Source organism: Sus scrofa, chromosome 9 (assembly GCF_000003025.6).
Source record: "Sus scrofa isolate TJ Tabasco breed Duroc chromosome 9, Sscrofa11.1, whole genome shotgun sequence".
Classification (NCBI taxonomy): domain Eukaryota; kingdom Metazoa; phylum Chordata; class Mammalia; order Artiodactyla; family Suidae; genus Sus; species Sus scrofa.
In genome coordinates, this window is record NC_010451.4 from 129618195 (window position 1) to 129634421 (window position 16227).

General features: G+C 42.2%; 1 protein-coding gene across 35 annotated transcripts in view; it reads left to right on the forward strand.

Moving 5' to 3' along the window:
- The window catches only part of LOC106507881, a 193601-nt gene that overhangs the window by 38651 nt on the left and 138723 nt on the right, over positions 1-16227 (forward strand). For 3 of the 35 annotated variants that reach the window (XR_002335978.1, XR_002335988.1, XR_002335982.1), the window contains one exon: positions 2818-2986. The exons of the other annotated variants lie outside the window; for them this stretch is intronic. The gene's annotated coding sequence lies outside the window, so the exon portion shown is untranslated. The remainder of the gene's footprint in view (positions 1-2817; positions 2987-16227) is intronic. 35 annotated transcript variants of the gene reach the window in all.

Sequence of the window (16227 nt, forward strand, 5' to 3'; positions counted from 1 at the left end):
GGTGTCCTGTTTTCTCTTTGCTAGGTTTTGACAGAGTTGATAGTTTTACAACATTTAACTCAATACGCATGGAAATATAAGATTAAAGCTGTGAATGCAATTTTTTTTTTTTCTAAAAAAAGATCACATCATGGCTTAAAAGCTAAAATGTGTTACCTGCCTAACATTGACAGAAACAAACTCAAGGGAAAAATCAAAAGTGGATTTGATGTTGAGTTTTAGAAATCTCTTCTCCACAGGTGTAAAGATTCCTGTGGGTCTTAGGGTTTGTTACCTGAGGGCTTTAAAATATGACAAGGGGATGAATTGCCTAAAGGGGCAAAAAATTTCTCGCATTTTATTACCAGACATGGGCTGTGTGTTCTAATGTCAAAACCACTGGCTGAAAAGTGAAACATCATTAATATCTGTTATTTGATGTCATACAGATCAAAAGAAGGCCGTATAATACAGTTGTTTGAATGCAACCTTTTCATTTTTAATGGATTTGGGAAAACCAGTTTGCGGGTATTGACATAGTTATAAATGTGAGTTTTCCAAGGGATTCTCCTGCTTCACAGATACAGATTTCTAGACCATTCTAAAATGGTCTACAAATGAATGTATAAAAGAGTGACAGCCTGATGCAGTGGTCAGGTCACTGGAATAGGCAGGCCCAATGCTTTCTGTTACCACTTAGCTCAGTGACTTACCCTGATTAGGTCTTAACGTCAGGGTGAAAAAGTCAGAGTGGGAGAGAGAGAGTAAGCGAAAGAGAACCTTTAAACTCTCCCTGGATGCTGCTGCCTTTGAAATCCTGGTGCTCTTATTGTCTATAGTAACTCATTTGGTTCTTAGTAGAAGCTGCCTTATTTCGGCACGTACGTTGTGTCTATCAATATGCCTCAGTATGTGCATGTGCACGTCTTATCTAGTTAACTTGGTTATAAGTTTCCAAGGGGCCATGGCACATACACCTCTATGTCCTCAGAACATACACTGCTGTTTCCTAGCACAGACCAGCTACTGTTTGAGCAGCCAATCCAAAGGAAGTGTTTCCACTTATTTCTGAAAATCTTGATATGATATAATAAGGATAATGACAAAACATCCCATGCATTTATAAGGATAATGACAAGACATCCCATGTAATACATTTTATCTGATGAAACTTTGAACTTTAAATCAGATGCATTTAAGATGTAAAATGTTACTCAGTTTTTTCATAAATTGAAATCCCATTTCCAGTAAAATTTTTAATAAGAACTGCAGCACCCTATCCTAAAGATCATCTGGAAGGGCAGAGCATGACAGTAGCCATGAAAAACAAACAAAAAATTAAAAGGACTGGGGACTACTCTAGTAGTTATCAAAACAAACTATGTAGTCATTGTTTTTAGTTTTTATTTAAGTACAATTGATTTACAGTATTGTGTCAGTTTCTGCTGTACAGCATGGTGACCTAGTCATACATATATATGCATTCTTTTTCTCATACTATCTTCCCATCCTGTTCTATCCCAGGAGACTGGATATAGTTCCCTGTGCTGTGCAGTAGGACCTCATTGCATGTCCATTCTAAATGTAATCATTGGCATCTACCAACCCCAGACTCCCCATACAGTACACAATGATAATGACCCAATTAATACAAAAGTTCCGTGATGGAGAACTGAAATAACCAAAAGATTAAAGTCCAGAAACAGAACCTAGAATATAGGGGAATTTAACAGTTATTTTACAGAGGCATTTCAAATCCGTAGCTAAAGAGGAGACTGTTCAGAAAATGGTACTAGGAAAACTGGCTCTCCATCTGGACTCATACCATACGCAAAAGTAAATTCCAGATGGAATAAAGCTCTAAACATAAAAATCAAATCTATACAAGTACTGGAAGGAAATATGAACGAAGCTTTTTTACTATTCTTGGGTGAGAAGGTCTTTGTAAATAAGACGGGAAATCCAGAGGCCATTAAGGAAAAGCTCACAGAGTTAAAAATATATACACTGAAAGTTAAAAGAGAAATGGCAGTTCGGGAAAAAATATTTGAGTTAGACATGACCTAAAAAAGAGTCACTATCCACCATTCAAATAGTGCCGCAAGTTAATAAAAAAAAACATTAACACGTAAAATGGGCAAAAGATGTAAAATAAGCATTTCTCAGCAGACATTGCCAATAGCGAAGAAACATTTGGAAAACATGCTCAACCTCATTAGCAGTAAAAGAAACTTGTCAGAAAAGAACACGAGTTGCCATATTCCCTGACCTATCAGATTGGCAAAAGGTGAGAGAGGGTAGATTGGATAGATCAGTTAAAATGAATGGATATGCTGTATATACTGCCAAGGATGGATGTCAGTCCTGGGCTGTTAGGTCAAAGAAGCGAGTTGTAGAATATTGTACCTTGCCTCATGTTATTTTGGTAATACTTCTGGAAACATGTATGAATATATTGTATAATTATTAAAAACTTTATGCATTGCAGATACATGACATGATCTCATATAGTAGCTGTCTCTTGGAACAGCACTAAGAGTTTAAGCATCTACCTCTATTCTTTGGATTACTTTTCAGCTGGAAAACATTCCTCTTATTATGCTTTATTTAACACTCATCAAGCTGAATAACTGGTCTTTAGGAGGCAGTTACAAGTCATTAGTTCATGGGGTGTAATTGAATTTGAGTATTATATGAACGGAGCGCGGTATTTTATGGAAATCTCGGTCAACTCTGATTAAATTCTTCAAATCAATCTTGTTGAATTGGGTCAGTTAAATAGGGATCTGGCTCCCTGCTGTCTTAGTCAAATCTTGTCCGGACTTCTTCAAACTTTAGGTTCCTAAGCTTTGTGCGACAGCTGTGGTAGATCTGTCTCCTCTGTCCCTTGGTGATTATTCCACGTGACATCCAAGGACGCGTCTCACCTGCTTCATGGACACTCTGTGCGTTGGCTAAATCACAGCCTCCTGGAACCCAAGCCGCCAGTGGCATTAAACGAGTCAATGTAAGTCAAGTCTTGTGATTAGTTTGAACTTGCTTCCAAGTTGTTTTGTTAGCAAGGAGTTAAACAAGTTCAGACCTTTGGTTGTATGGGTCTTTAAGGAAAGCTTTTTTTCCCCCCATTCCAATGACTTCCTGTTCATGGGAAAATGAGAGGAAATGAACCTCTCACAGGAGGATGGACCCACCCTTTTCCAGTCGTGTGGCTAATTTGTCAGGTGTAATATTGGCACCTGGTGGCTTGTGTTGGCTTCCTGCCCTCCCTTGCTGGGGAAGTATCCAAATACTTGCAATAGGCGGTAGACGACTTCAAAGCCATTTGTAAGAGAAAGGATATTGTCATTAGAGAACTTAGTGGGGAATACTCCCAGTCATTTAGAGATGTCAAGATGAAAGGAAAATTTTAAAAACACATTATCTAGATTTTTGTCTGATGTATCATATAACCCGCTAAAACAAAGCAATGCAGTGGACTTAGCAATAATACATTTTTAAGAATATGTATATATTGATTGAAAGTTTAGTTTTCCTGTTTTTGAGAGATTAGCAAAGGTATCAATTATTTATAAGGAGGTAATGAACTGTTTCTTTTTTCCTATTACTTTTTTTTTCTTTTCTAGGGCCGCTCCCACGGCATCTGGAGTTTCCAGGCTAGGGGTCTAATTGGAGTTGTAGCCACCGGCCTATGCCAGAGACACAGCAATGCGGGATCTGAGCTGCATCTACACCACAGCTCACGGCAATGCCAGATCCTTAAGCCACTCAGCGAGGCCGGGGATCAAACTGCAATCTCATGGTTCTTGGATTCGTTAACCACTGAGCCACGACGGAACTCCGATAATGAACTGTTTCTTTAAGGATACAATTCTTCTTGTTCTAAATCATGTTTAAATAGGTACTCTCTTCGTACCAGCTAATGGAATTATATCCTTTGAAACAGAAGGGGAAACCACAGTAATATCAAGTGGATCTGAGAAGTGAAAAAGGACAATATGGATTTTCAGAATTCATTAGAAATTTTGGATGGGTAGAGCTGGTTCCGTTCCATACCTTTCGATTTGCAGCGGGAAATAATCACTGCCTTTTGAACAATGGCGTAGTTAATTGTCCAGCAATTCAAGGTAAATTTGTCCACAAATGAGGATTAACCAAAGTATAATCAGTGGTCATTAAACCGTAATCAATTCTACGTAACAAGGGAACTTCTGTTAGTTTTTATGATTAATGTAAACTCTATTGGCTTTAATATCTGCAATTCTCACGGCAGAGTCAGCATTTGTGGACATGGAAAATAGACGGACTAAGCACACTTTCAAGGTGTCATCCGGTGTATGCTTCAGTCATGTGATCAGCAAGTATTTATTAAGTTTGTATGGGCCTAACATAGCATGAGAAAAGTTTCATATGTTATAAATTGAATAGATATTTGTTGAATGTTTACTCTATTGAAGAATATATATATATATATATATAGGTGGATTTGTTCTGGCAGCCCCTGGAGACTTCCATAAGGGGGAGAAAAAAATAAAAAATAATTAAAAAAAGGTCTTCCATAGGGGGACAGTAAAGATGCATTGCATAGGGACCCCTCGACTCTGGGAGTTGACGGCACATGTTTCATCTTTCCAGCGGTCTTCCAATCTTCCGCCCTTTTACAGCTTAGTCTGGCAAACTTGAAACACATGAACTCCTAGACGTAATGCATTCTGGGGTATAAACTGTAAATGGGGTGAGAGTTTAGAAAAGGGAGGATGAGTGAGATTGAAATTAACCTTTGAGGAGAGGTTGGTTTGCTGAGTCTTGAGAGTCACTAGTATTTAGACCACCCCCAAAGGAAAACAGTGGGCCTTTTGAGTGAATGGGAACTAGGAATGGGTGTAGAGGGGTGGGTCCTTTGAGGACGTCCACATGACGGTGGCACTGGCGGCAGGGTTCAGTGTGGAGGGAAAGAGTGTGGATTGGGTCAGTGGGGGATAACGTGAGTGGTCTGGTGAGCTCTGCAGAGGAATTTAGCTTTTGAAGAATGGGGTGTGGGGAGGCTAATGTGATTTCCATAGTCACTGAGGAAGATTTTTCTGGCCATGATTTATAGAACGACTTCAGCAAGGAGAGGCTGTCAGCAGGGAGACAGCTATTAAGGGGACTCTTTAGGGAGCCAGGGTTAAGAGACAACCCCAGAGGGTGATGGGAGGAACGGATAGAGAAAAATGAGCTCAAGAGACATTTTGAAGGAAGGAGGAGGCTTGGGGCTGGGTGGCATTGGTTGTAGGGGTAGGGAGAAGGAAGAGAAGTCAAAGAGTTCCCCTTGTGGCTCAACAAGTTGAGGACTCAACATTGTCTCTGTGGGGACACAGGTTCAATCCCGGGCCTCTCTCAATGGGTTAAGGATCCGGCATTGCCACAAACTGCAGCAGGGGCCACAAATGCGCCTTGGATCCCATGTTGCTGTGGTTGTGGCGTAGGTCTGCAGCTGCAGCTCTGATTTGCCCCCTAGGCTGGGAACTTCCATATGCTGCAGGTGCAAAATAGAAAACAAAAACAAAGGTAACTCCAAAATTTCTCTCCTCGAAGGCTGGGTGATGGATAACACCACTGAGCTCTTAATGAAGGGAAATGAGGAGTTCTGGTTTTAGGTTATATCTGGGATCAGCCGGGATGTCTGCAGGGACTATCCCATCAGTAGTTTGGCTCCTAGTGAGTAGCCAAAAGGCCAGGAAAAAATCACTGCGTGTGAATCCAAAGACCACAGCCTGATTTTCATGGTTGCTCTCATCCATCCCTATCCTACCTATTCACATTCATCTTCATCGACTCCCCCACCCTCCAGTCTGTACCCCTCCTCCTGGTCCAGTCGGTTAGCAAACTATGCTTTTTTTTTTTTTTTTTTTTTTTTGTCTTTGTGTCTAAATTCTTGCTCTTCTCCTCGCCTGGAACCCACTCCCTAAATCCCTAATTTTTTTTTTTTTAATACACCTCCCTGTGTGTTAGGGCCAGCTCAGGTCCTTTCCATGTGAAGGAAAAACCTCCAGTGCTTACTCTTCTTTCTGTTTTTTGGAGTCCTGGAGCATTTAGAGCTTACACTGTTTGTAAACACTCAATCATATACATGTCTTGTTTAAGCAGGTCAAACACGAATACCTATCTTGTTTTGTCAGTAAAACTATAAAATGCCTCGAGGGTTAGGATCAATATTCCTCCAGCACCAGTGAGGAATTGTGTCTGACTGCTAAAAACAGAAGCTCCTCAACAGTAGCTTTCAGAAATTAGGAGCTGGATTTTTTGTCATAGATGAGAAGGATGGAGGCCAGTGATCCAAAACTGGTTTGGCAAATCACGATCGGAGCAGAGACCCAGCCTCCCACGACCTTTCCTCGTCACCACCCTTAGCTTGGATTAGTCCCTCCAGAATCACAAGCTGGCTATCCTCACCAAGTGTAGTTATCCACGCTGCAGACAGAAGTGGGAAGGGGAGGGGAAGGCAGGCTTGACAACCTAATCAACCTCCTTTTTTATTTTTAATTTTTGGGGGTCTTTTTTTTGTCTTTTTAGGGCCACACCTGCAGCCTATGGAGGTTCCCAGGCTAGGGGTCCAATTGGAGATACAGCTCCCTGCCCCCGCCACAGCCACAGCAATGGCCAACACAGGATCAGAGCCACATCTGCGGCCTACACCACAGCTCACAGCAATGCCAGATCCTTAACCCAGTGAGCGAGGCCAGGGATCGAACCGACAACCTCATAATTCCTAGTCAGATTCGTTTCCACTGTGCCACGATGGGAACTCCCTAATCAACCTACTTTTAACCTGCTTCCCTAGAAGTTCCAGCCCACAAGTTCGGCTTCCATTTTGTTGGTCAGTAGTTAGATACATAGCCACTCCTGTTTGCAAGCAATGCTGCAAATGTTGTTTTTTTCAGTTGGGCATATAGCCATCCTCAACAACATCTGGGTTATTTTAGTGACGAGAAGGGCTGTTGGCAACTCATAGGCAGTCAGTTTTCTGTGCTCTGTCTCTCTACTTCTTTCTGAGTGTGTGCATGCACACTTGTGTGTGTGTTCTTGTTCAGACACATACACCCAACCCATATATATGGAGAAAGAAAGAGGATGCTATATCTCTGTATCTTTCTCTCTATATTTTTGAATGATAATGTATAGTATACATTGTCTGTGTATATACATAGAGATTTGTTATGTCTAGCTCTCTCTATATTTGAATACACATACACACACAAGCTAGACATTGTTAAAACTGAGCAAAATCCAGTAAAACTTACAAGAAAGTAATCTGATGTATTAAATATGATGCCAGTTGCCATGCCTGTTATAGCTGGGCATAAGTGGAGCTATTTTTACATAAATAACTATCGGTATTATTTGCACAAAGTTACACCAAGGCTTTTTTATTGTTATGGTAGCTTTGATTAGTTTCCTAGTGCCCGTAGTCAGCATCACTGTTGATAGGAATCTCTGAAAACTGGTCATACCCTCACATTTCTAAGAAGGGAAAAGTAATGAATTAGTGCATTGGGGTTAAGCTTCTGCATTCTCAAATTTCCCCTTGGTTTTCTTCCACTTGGATGATTTAACCGGTGATCCTTCCATTGTGTTTGTGACATATTTTTGAATGTTAGAATTATTATGAGCACGTATGAAAAGATGAAAATACACCAGAGGAAACTAAAAAGAAATCGGTTGACAATTCCAAAGTCAAAGCCAGGCTAACGCGTCTTCGAGAGCTTATAGAAGCATCCCATATATTGGGTCTTCCACTGGTCACTGTTTGTACTGTGTTGCCCTTTCCCACCCTGACTGTGCCCTCTTGTGTATTCCCAAGGCAGTGACTCCATCCTTTTATGAGCAGAGGTGTGACTAGGACTCCGGTACAACTCCAGGTTCCATGCCCTTTCTGCCGTTACCCACAACAACAACAACAAAAGCAGCCACATGGGGTTGTGTAGAAATGTACGGAGACCCTCACCAACCACGTGGTATACAGAGTGAATATTATGACTCCTCTTTAGATAAGGAAACACTATGTAAAAACCATGGCAGATGGTGGAAGAGCAGCAGTTGAGACACTATCATTGCCTCATTGGTCACTGGAGGAGAGTTCCCCATGTATTGAATTAATAGCTCTTTTTTTTTTTTTTTTTTTTTTTTGCCTTTTTAGGGCTGCACCTGCAGCATATGGAAGTTTCCAGGCCAGGGGTCGAATCAGAGGTGCAGCTGCCACCCTATGCCACAGCCTCAGGAACACAGGATCAGAGCCGCATCTGTGACCTACACCACAACTCACGGGCAACACTGGATCCTTAACCCACTGAGCAAGGCCAGGGATCAAACCCGTGTCCTCGTGGATACTGGTGGGGTTTGTTACCATTGAGCCACGCTGGGAACTCCCAATTGGTAGCTCTTAACCAAACCAACAGATCAGAATGCCCCAATCTGAACCCCTTGGATTAATCTATTGTGATGAGGTGACATTTGCTTGCAGGGCCATTTCCTAGACACTCTTCCTGTTATTTAGTCTTAGCCGATGTAGTTATGTCTTGGTAGCGAAACAACCAAATCGATAAGAAATATAAAATTTACCGTATCCTCTTGCCACACCTCATTGCCTTCAATGTGGCACTTGAGCTTTTAATTTTCAAAGACAACATTATTGCTTAGGGTTTCGGCATCTCTTAATCTGCTGGCTGATGGAGTGTGTGGCAGGCATTTTCACACCAGGACCATATGTGATATAATTACCTAAGCATCACCAAGGAGCTAGGTATAGGACCCGTTGCATATCTATTAAGGGGATGTCGGTGCTTAGGTAGCATAGATCAATGGCAGTGAAATAGTTAAAGACACTCAACATTAATTGGAACTCCCTTGTTTGTTTTCTTTTGAAACCTTAAAGTTATCCAAATGGAGTGTTAATTTAGAGGGGAAAAAAAGAAGAAATGTTTTCTTGGGAGAAGACAATATTTTGAAATGTTTTTAATTTATGAGAGCCCGTTTCCTTCAGTCTCCCATTGCTGCATGAGGTTGAACAAATGTTAGCTGCAACTAATTAATTAAGTTTGCAGAAAGTAGCAGCAGGGGATTGGAAACTTGAAGTGGAAGTGAGCATTTTGACTGTAAACATGTTGCCTGCCTGAGAGACTATATCTGGATTGAGTGGTTGCTGAGTTATCCAAAGAAATGCATTATCTCTGGGAAAATCAGACTTGGCAGAGAGGAAAAAATAACAATGTCTCTTGCTGGCAAATCCGTTCATTTATTTCCTGGGTTCATCTCATGTGTTTTGCTTGGTTGCTGCCACACAATATTGCAGTGCCATCCTCCCTGTGTATGAAGGTGACACCACAGACTTGCCCTCAGAAGAAGAGGAACTAATATTTGCTGCGTGCTTTTTTCTGTGCTAGTCTCTTTTATATATATATATTTTATTTCTCTATGTAGAGAAGATACAGTGCTCTCATTTTATACATAAGGAAATTAAAACTTAAGAGAATTTAGGAATTCACTCAGGCTCGGTTTTAGGCAGTGGAACTGGGGTTTGAATGCAGGTGATCTGACATTGGAGCTTTTTCAGCTGCAGAGGGATGCTTTCTGGGGGTACAGGGTGGGAAAGGGCTGCAGGGAGAATTGGCGGGCTCTTGCCTGGTTTCCCTTGTGGCTGAGGGAAGCTTAACTCGGGGGAAAGACCTAGGGCTGGGGAACCCAGAAAGGTGATTCTCAGGCCTGAAGATGATCTGCACATCACATCAGAAATACCGGGTTGGAGGCATTCCTGAGCAAGATTCCCTGAACTTGGATCCTGGTCCCTAGTCTCACTGGGCTGGTTGCATCCCTTCTCTCAGGAATTTGAACCCAGACATCATATCAAAAAATGTGAGGGGATTAAAGCAGAGAAGTCATGATACAGAAAGAGGGGCCTGGTCTGCCATAATGGACCCCAGGAAAGCCGAGGTGATAAGGGGGTAGAACAATCATGATTACTCATTGGAAGTTTTCAATAGAGAGAGGAGGCAAGAGCAGAGGCCAAGAGAGAAGTAAGAACAAAGCGAGGTGAGATGGAGTCAACCCCCAGCCCTTAGAGCTGTTTCTGTTCCAAGGGTCTTTGTGTTCCAGTCATGACACAGCTTATGCTGATCTTGTTATTACAAGCCTACCACTTCAATTTCATCATTTTGCTCTTTGCTCTGCCCACACTGGGCATTGTATCATTTAAAGGCTTGTAGAAGAAATGTGTTAGAAATGAAATAGACCAATTCAAGATGCTGAAAAATGCTGGAATGTCTGAGGAGAATTGCACATAATTTTCTTAGAGATTAAATAAGACTTAAGTGCATGTCATCAGCCTTCTATTGGGTTTACAATGGGTATTGCTGATAAAATAATACAAAATAAAAATTTTGGTATCTAAACCTGTACTTGGTAAAACATAGTAGAGCTAAAACTTGACTGGATGATGGATCTCCTTGACTAAGTTGAAATCTGCAAAATTTGAATGGGTAAAGTTAAATTTGGAAGCATCCATGGTCACAGATGAAAGCTCATGATGGTAGATGCTGTGAATGATGTTATTTCGTATGGCCAAAAATACTGCTCAATAAATCAAACCTTGGTATAACTTTGCGCAGAAAAACGAAACTAGATAAAATCATGTCAGTAAAATAAGAACAAAATAGAAAGATATTGGGAGAAGCCTGCCTATTCTATATAAAAATTCTTTGTGGGACTAATTTTGACTAATGGAAACTTCTGCTTCCATTAATAGTATGTTGTGGCAGGCTATTGGCTCCTGCTGTGAGAACTAGACAAAAGGGGATACATTACAAAAATTATATTTAAAACACTGGAGAACTAGGACACCTAAAGTATTAGATAAATTAAAATTCCAGGGAGTTCCCATCGTGGTGCAGTGGAAATGAATCTGACTAGCATTCATGAGGACACAGGTTCAGTCCCTGGCCTTGCTCGGTGGGTTAAGGATCCGGCGTCGCCATGAGCTGTGGGGTAGGTTACAGACGTAGCTCTGATTCTGTGTTGGCATTGCTGTGGCTGTGGCTGTGGCAGGCACCTGTAGCTCTGATTGTACCCCTAGCCTGGGAGCCTCCATATGCCTCGGGTGCAGCCCTAAAAAAGCAAAAAAAAATCCAGAGGGAAGTTCCGTCTCTAGATTTGCTGAGATGATTGGCCATTTTCTTTCCTGAGGACACTTGCAAGTGTGGTCACAGGCTGAGGGGCAGTCAGCCTTGGCTTACATAGTGGGATTCTACTAGAGAAGACAAACCTGCCGAGCAAGCTGACAAGCTGGGATCTAGAAGAGCTCTCAATGAATGTTTCAGCCAGTTTTCCAAGGATCATTGCCTGAGTGCTAGGGTCACCCAAGTCTGGGACAGTTTCCAGGCTAGGAAAGTAGACTGAAGCATCTCACTGCCTCAAAGTGTTTGGGGAACCCTCTAGATGAAAGGGCCTGCAGGACACACTGTCCTTGAGATATTCGCAAACAGACGTGGACTGTTTCTAACTGAAGCTGCAGTCTAGGGCTGAGTCAGCTCAAGTCCTGATTGAATGGAGGCAATCAGTTCCTCTCCCTCTCTACTTTTCAGAGGAAGGCATAAGCCCTCCGAGGGAAATAACACAGACTCCAGCCTCTGAGAATCTTTACACACAATGTCCGCTATACAATAAAATCTTATGAGGTTATCTGAAGAAGCAGAAAAATATGACTAGCAATCTAGGAAAAAAGCAAGCAAGAGAAGCAAGCCCATAGATAATCTAGATGTTGGAGTTAGTTCCAAGGATTAAAATAACTATTATAAATATGTTAAAGTGCAGGAAACAATATACAAAAGAGATGAAAAGGAAGAGAGGTCCAACTGAGAATTTGAATCTATATGAAGGACTCAATCAGCTATTCTATTACCTAAAAACCTTATATTTGACATGAAGAACTCAGGAGTTACCTCTGCGGTGCAGTGAGTTAAGAATTTGACTGCAGTGGCTTGGATCTTTGCAGGGGAGGTGCAGGTTTGATCCCAACCTGGCACAGTGGGTTAAAGGATCTGGCATTGCCACAGTTGCATTGTGGGTCACAGCTGTGGCTCAAAATCAGTCTCTGGCCCAGGAACTTCCATATGCCAAGGTGGTTATTAAATTTTTTTTCATTGTTTAGGTTTAATAGCATATTGGATGCAACAAAAGACAGGAGTAATACTCAAAGAAAATAACTAAACTGAATCATAAAAAAAATCAAAAGAACTGCATGGAACAGAAGAGATATACATGACACAGTCAAATGTTCTAATATATGTGTAATTGGAGTTCCATGGGGATAGGAAAGAGACAATGAGGAAGCAGAAATATTTGAAGAGATAATTGTTGAGCATTTTCCAAAAACTGATGAAAGACATCAACCTGTAGATTCAGGAGGCTCAGCAAACTCCTAGTGGGAGAAATTCAAAGAAAACTACTCTTAAGTACGTTATATTGAAACTGTTAAAAGCCAGATAAACACAGAACCAATAGAATTTGCTCTAGAGAATTGCTTCTTAGTGAAGATTTATTGATGTCAGCATTACTCTAATTAAAATGCTTACATTTACAAATCCAAAATCAACATGTTCTTGAGGTCAAATTGCAGGTGTAAAACCAAACCGGAGTAAAAGACATCTTCTTTTCTGGCATGAGTGGGTAGGTTTGTTCTTTGCAACCAAAGAACCTAACTGAAGTCCCCCTCTGAGTATTTCTACTTTACCAAGACTCTTCTTCCCTAACTGATCAATCTATCTTTTTGACTGAAGGTAGGGCTTTTAGTTATGCCTTTTTTTTTTTTTTTTCTTTTGGCATAATTTCTCTCTCTCTCTCTCTCTAATCCCAGAATTCCTAGATTTTCACAGGTGTATTTCTCTGGCTACAGAGTAAGTGAGCTTCCCCAGGGGGTTCTGATGAGGGACCTGTCTTGGTTACTGACCCTGAAAAGCGGTGTTCAGCCAGACCCTTTGGCCTTTGAGGTCTGTTTACTATGGTTGGAACAAGTGGTCAGGAAGGAACAGTGTATCAGGTTGTGCTTGCTTTTCTGGATTTGCTTAAGTGGTTTTTAAAAATAGATGTTACGCAAATATAACAGATTATGCCTAACTTGGGATAGTGGGAGCCTACTGCACCCCTGGAGATTGGTGCATTTCAACCAGTGTCCCATCTTGTGTGCAGATGAAGGAATAGAGATCTCTTGTCTAATCTGAATATTCGGCAGCACCTGCAGTTTTCCAGGTAGGCCTTGCTGCAGGTCTTCAGGTTGTTCTGTCTGCTTGTTTTTCCCTGTTCAGTTCTTGATACTAGTCAGACCTGGTCTGTATCCGAATCCCCATGACGCAGAGCCAGTCAGCCTGGAACTGCGCTGTTTGTGTGCTCAGGTCCTGAACCAAGTGTACAGGTACATGCCCCTTGCATATAACCTGCCTCATTATTCAGTTCTCCCACAGGTCTGGGCCACTCTTAAGACTGTGACCCTTTGATTTGGGGCCAAGATTTCCTTCCTAGCTCTTGCCATTCTCTCTCCCAGGAGCTAGATCCTGACCGAATAGCTGTTATCTGGGCTTCAACCAGTCCTGTGTGTCATGAGCTTATGAATATTGTTCATTCATTTATTATTTGTTGGTTTTTTTTTTTTTTTTTAATAGCAGCTTCCTTTTTTTTATTCTTCTTTTTAGGGCTACACCTGCAGCATATGCAGTTCTTGAGCTAGGGGTCAAATCAGAGCTGCAGCTGCCAGCCTATGCCACAGCCACAGCTGCACCGGATCCTTAACCCACTGTGCAAGGCCAGGGATCAAATCTGCATCCTCACAGACACTGTGTCGGGTTCTTAACCTGCTGAGCCACAATGGGAGCTTCCCATTATTTGTTTTTGTAAATATTTATATAAATATTTATCAATCACTTAGTATGTGTCTTACCCCCTCTTCAGTGCTGAAAATGTAGAGGGGAACAAAATGGTGTAACCCTTGTTCTCAGAGAGTTTAGATTCTAGTGGGGAAGAAAGATATTAAGCCAATAACCAGACAAGTAAATATCCAGTTACAAACTGTGATAAATCCTATGATGGATGAGAACTAAATTCTCAGAAGAAGTAGCAGGCAGGATCTAATTTGGATTGGGTGGGGGTGAGGAAAGTTCTCCCAGAGTTAGCCAAGTGAGGACGATGAGAAAGGTGAGCAAATGCAGGTGAAAGGTCTCAGAGGTGGCACTGAGCTTGGCCTCTTTAATGACTTCCACAGTGGCCAGTGAGATGAGAGCACTGATGGCCAACCCTGACTGTGTGAGCATCCAGTGGCTGCCATAACTAATCCTTGCAAACATACAGCCTGCAACAACAGGACTTACTTTCTCATAGATCTGGAGGCCACAAGTACAAAAGAATATCCCCGGGCTAAAATCCAGGGCAGTGCTCCTTCCAGAGGCTTGAGGAGAGCCTTGCTGTTCCAGCCGTTCTTTACTGTTACAGCTTTCGGTGGCTGCCCACATTCCTTGGCTTGTGGCCACGGCACTCCAGATCTTCAGATCTCTCTCTGCTCTACCTTCATGTCACCTTTTCTGCTGTGTTTCTCAAATCTCCCTCTGCCTCTCTTGTATAAGGACAACTGTGACTGTATTTGGAGCCCACCCAAATAATGTAGGGGAATCTTCCTAACTCCAGATCCTTAATCATATTAGCAAAATCCTTTTTTTTTTTTTTTCATATCAGGAAACATCTATAGGTTTCAGGGATTAGGACCTGATATCTTTGGGGGCCATTATTCAGCCCATTACTCTGGATTGCTTTAGTAATCCCTGGAGGAACTTTTATTTTTATTTTTAAAATTTTTTTACTTATTTTTTCGCTTTGTAGGGCCATACCCCTGGCATATAGAAGCTCCCAGGCTAAGGGTCGACTCAAAGCTACAGCTGCAACGCGGATCCGAGGTGCAACCTACACCACAGCTGATGGCAACACCAGATCCTTAACCCCCTGAGCAAGGCCAGGGATCAAACCCGTATCCTCATGGATGTTAATCGGGTTCGTTAACTGCTGGGAGCTCCCCTGGAGGAGCTTTTAAATCTGCATCGCCCACGCTCCACCTTACATCACTTAAATCAGAATCTCTCTGTGAGGCTGGGGCATGGATATTTTTAAAAGCCTCCCCAGGCGATTCTGAAACAACTGCTAGACTCTGTGGCAGATAACGTCTGGCCTAGAGCATGATGAAGGAAGAGCAGGTGTAGTAACAGGCAGGATGTCATCACAATTTGGACACTTCTCCTGCTTTTAACCTGATGGGACCTGTTGGCCATCAATGCCGACTGAAGGAAGCCCTCGCTGAATGGACCTCTTGGGAAGGTTTTGTGGTTTAACTTCACTGGGAGCATCTTGGCCCTGCTTCCTTCCATTCCTGCTTCTTCTTTGCCATCCATCTGACGCTGAGGTCTTGGAGCACGTGATGCCTCAGTCTGCCCAAGTTCTAAAGACGGCATAGAGCTTACAAGTGAAGGGGGCTCAAACGTCGCTCATACTTTGCAGGCCTCACACAGATAGAGCTCACACAAATACAGCTGGGCGCTCCAGAGCTGTAAGCCCAAGTCTGAAGATACCTTTGTAAATTTGTAGGAAAAAAACAAAACCAAACAACTAAGGTTTGAACTACAAACAACCTTAGAGGCAGGCCCAGAACTGAGGAAGCATGTCAGAGCCTCCAGAACTCATGACTTGTTTTAGCCGTAGAGAGGGGATATTTTTCCTTTCTCACTGGACCCACTTATCTATGAAGATGCTGGTGTTTTTCAGTGAATGTATTTGGGGAAAATGGTAATTGGGTCTATCAAGATCCCTGTGTTGATGTGCAGCTTTGGCCCTAAGGACAAACGTAGACTCGGAACCACATAGGCTTGTCACCTGGGAGCTACGAGGATGACCAGGGAATGTGCTAAGAATTTGATTGTCTGAGAACAAGAACCAATTTAGGGAGTTCCTCAGTAGCTATTTGCTAGTAGATCAGTGTTTTCAAAACCCAGTTAGAAAGTCCCAAGCCCCACTCACCCCTGGACCACTAATATCAGGGAAGCCATCTTTGCTTTTACAAATCACTGAATTGTCTCTGGGGAGGCAAAGAGGCAATGATCTCTTGGGGGCTGCTGTCTTTTTTACGGTCATCAGATCTTGTCATGGGCTCCAGCCACAGGGGAATGTTGGTAACACCTGGAAAAGGGA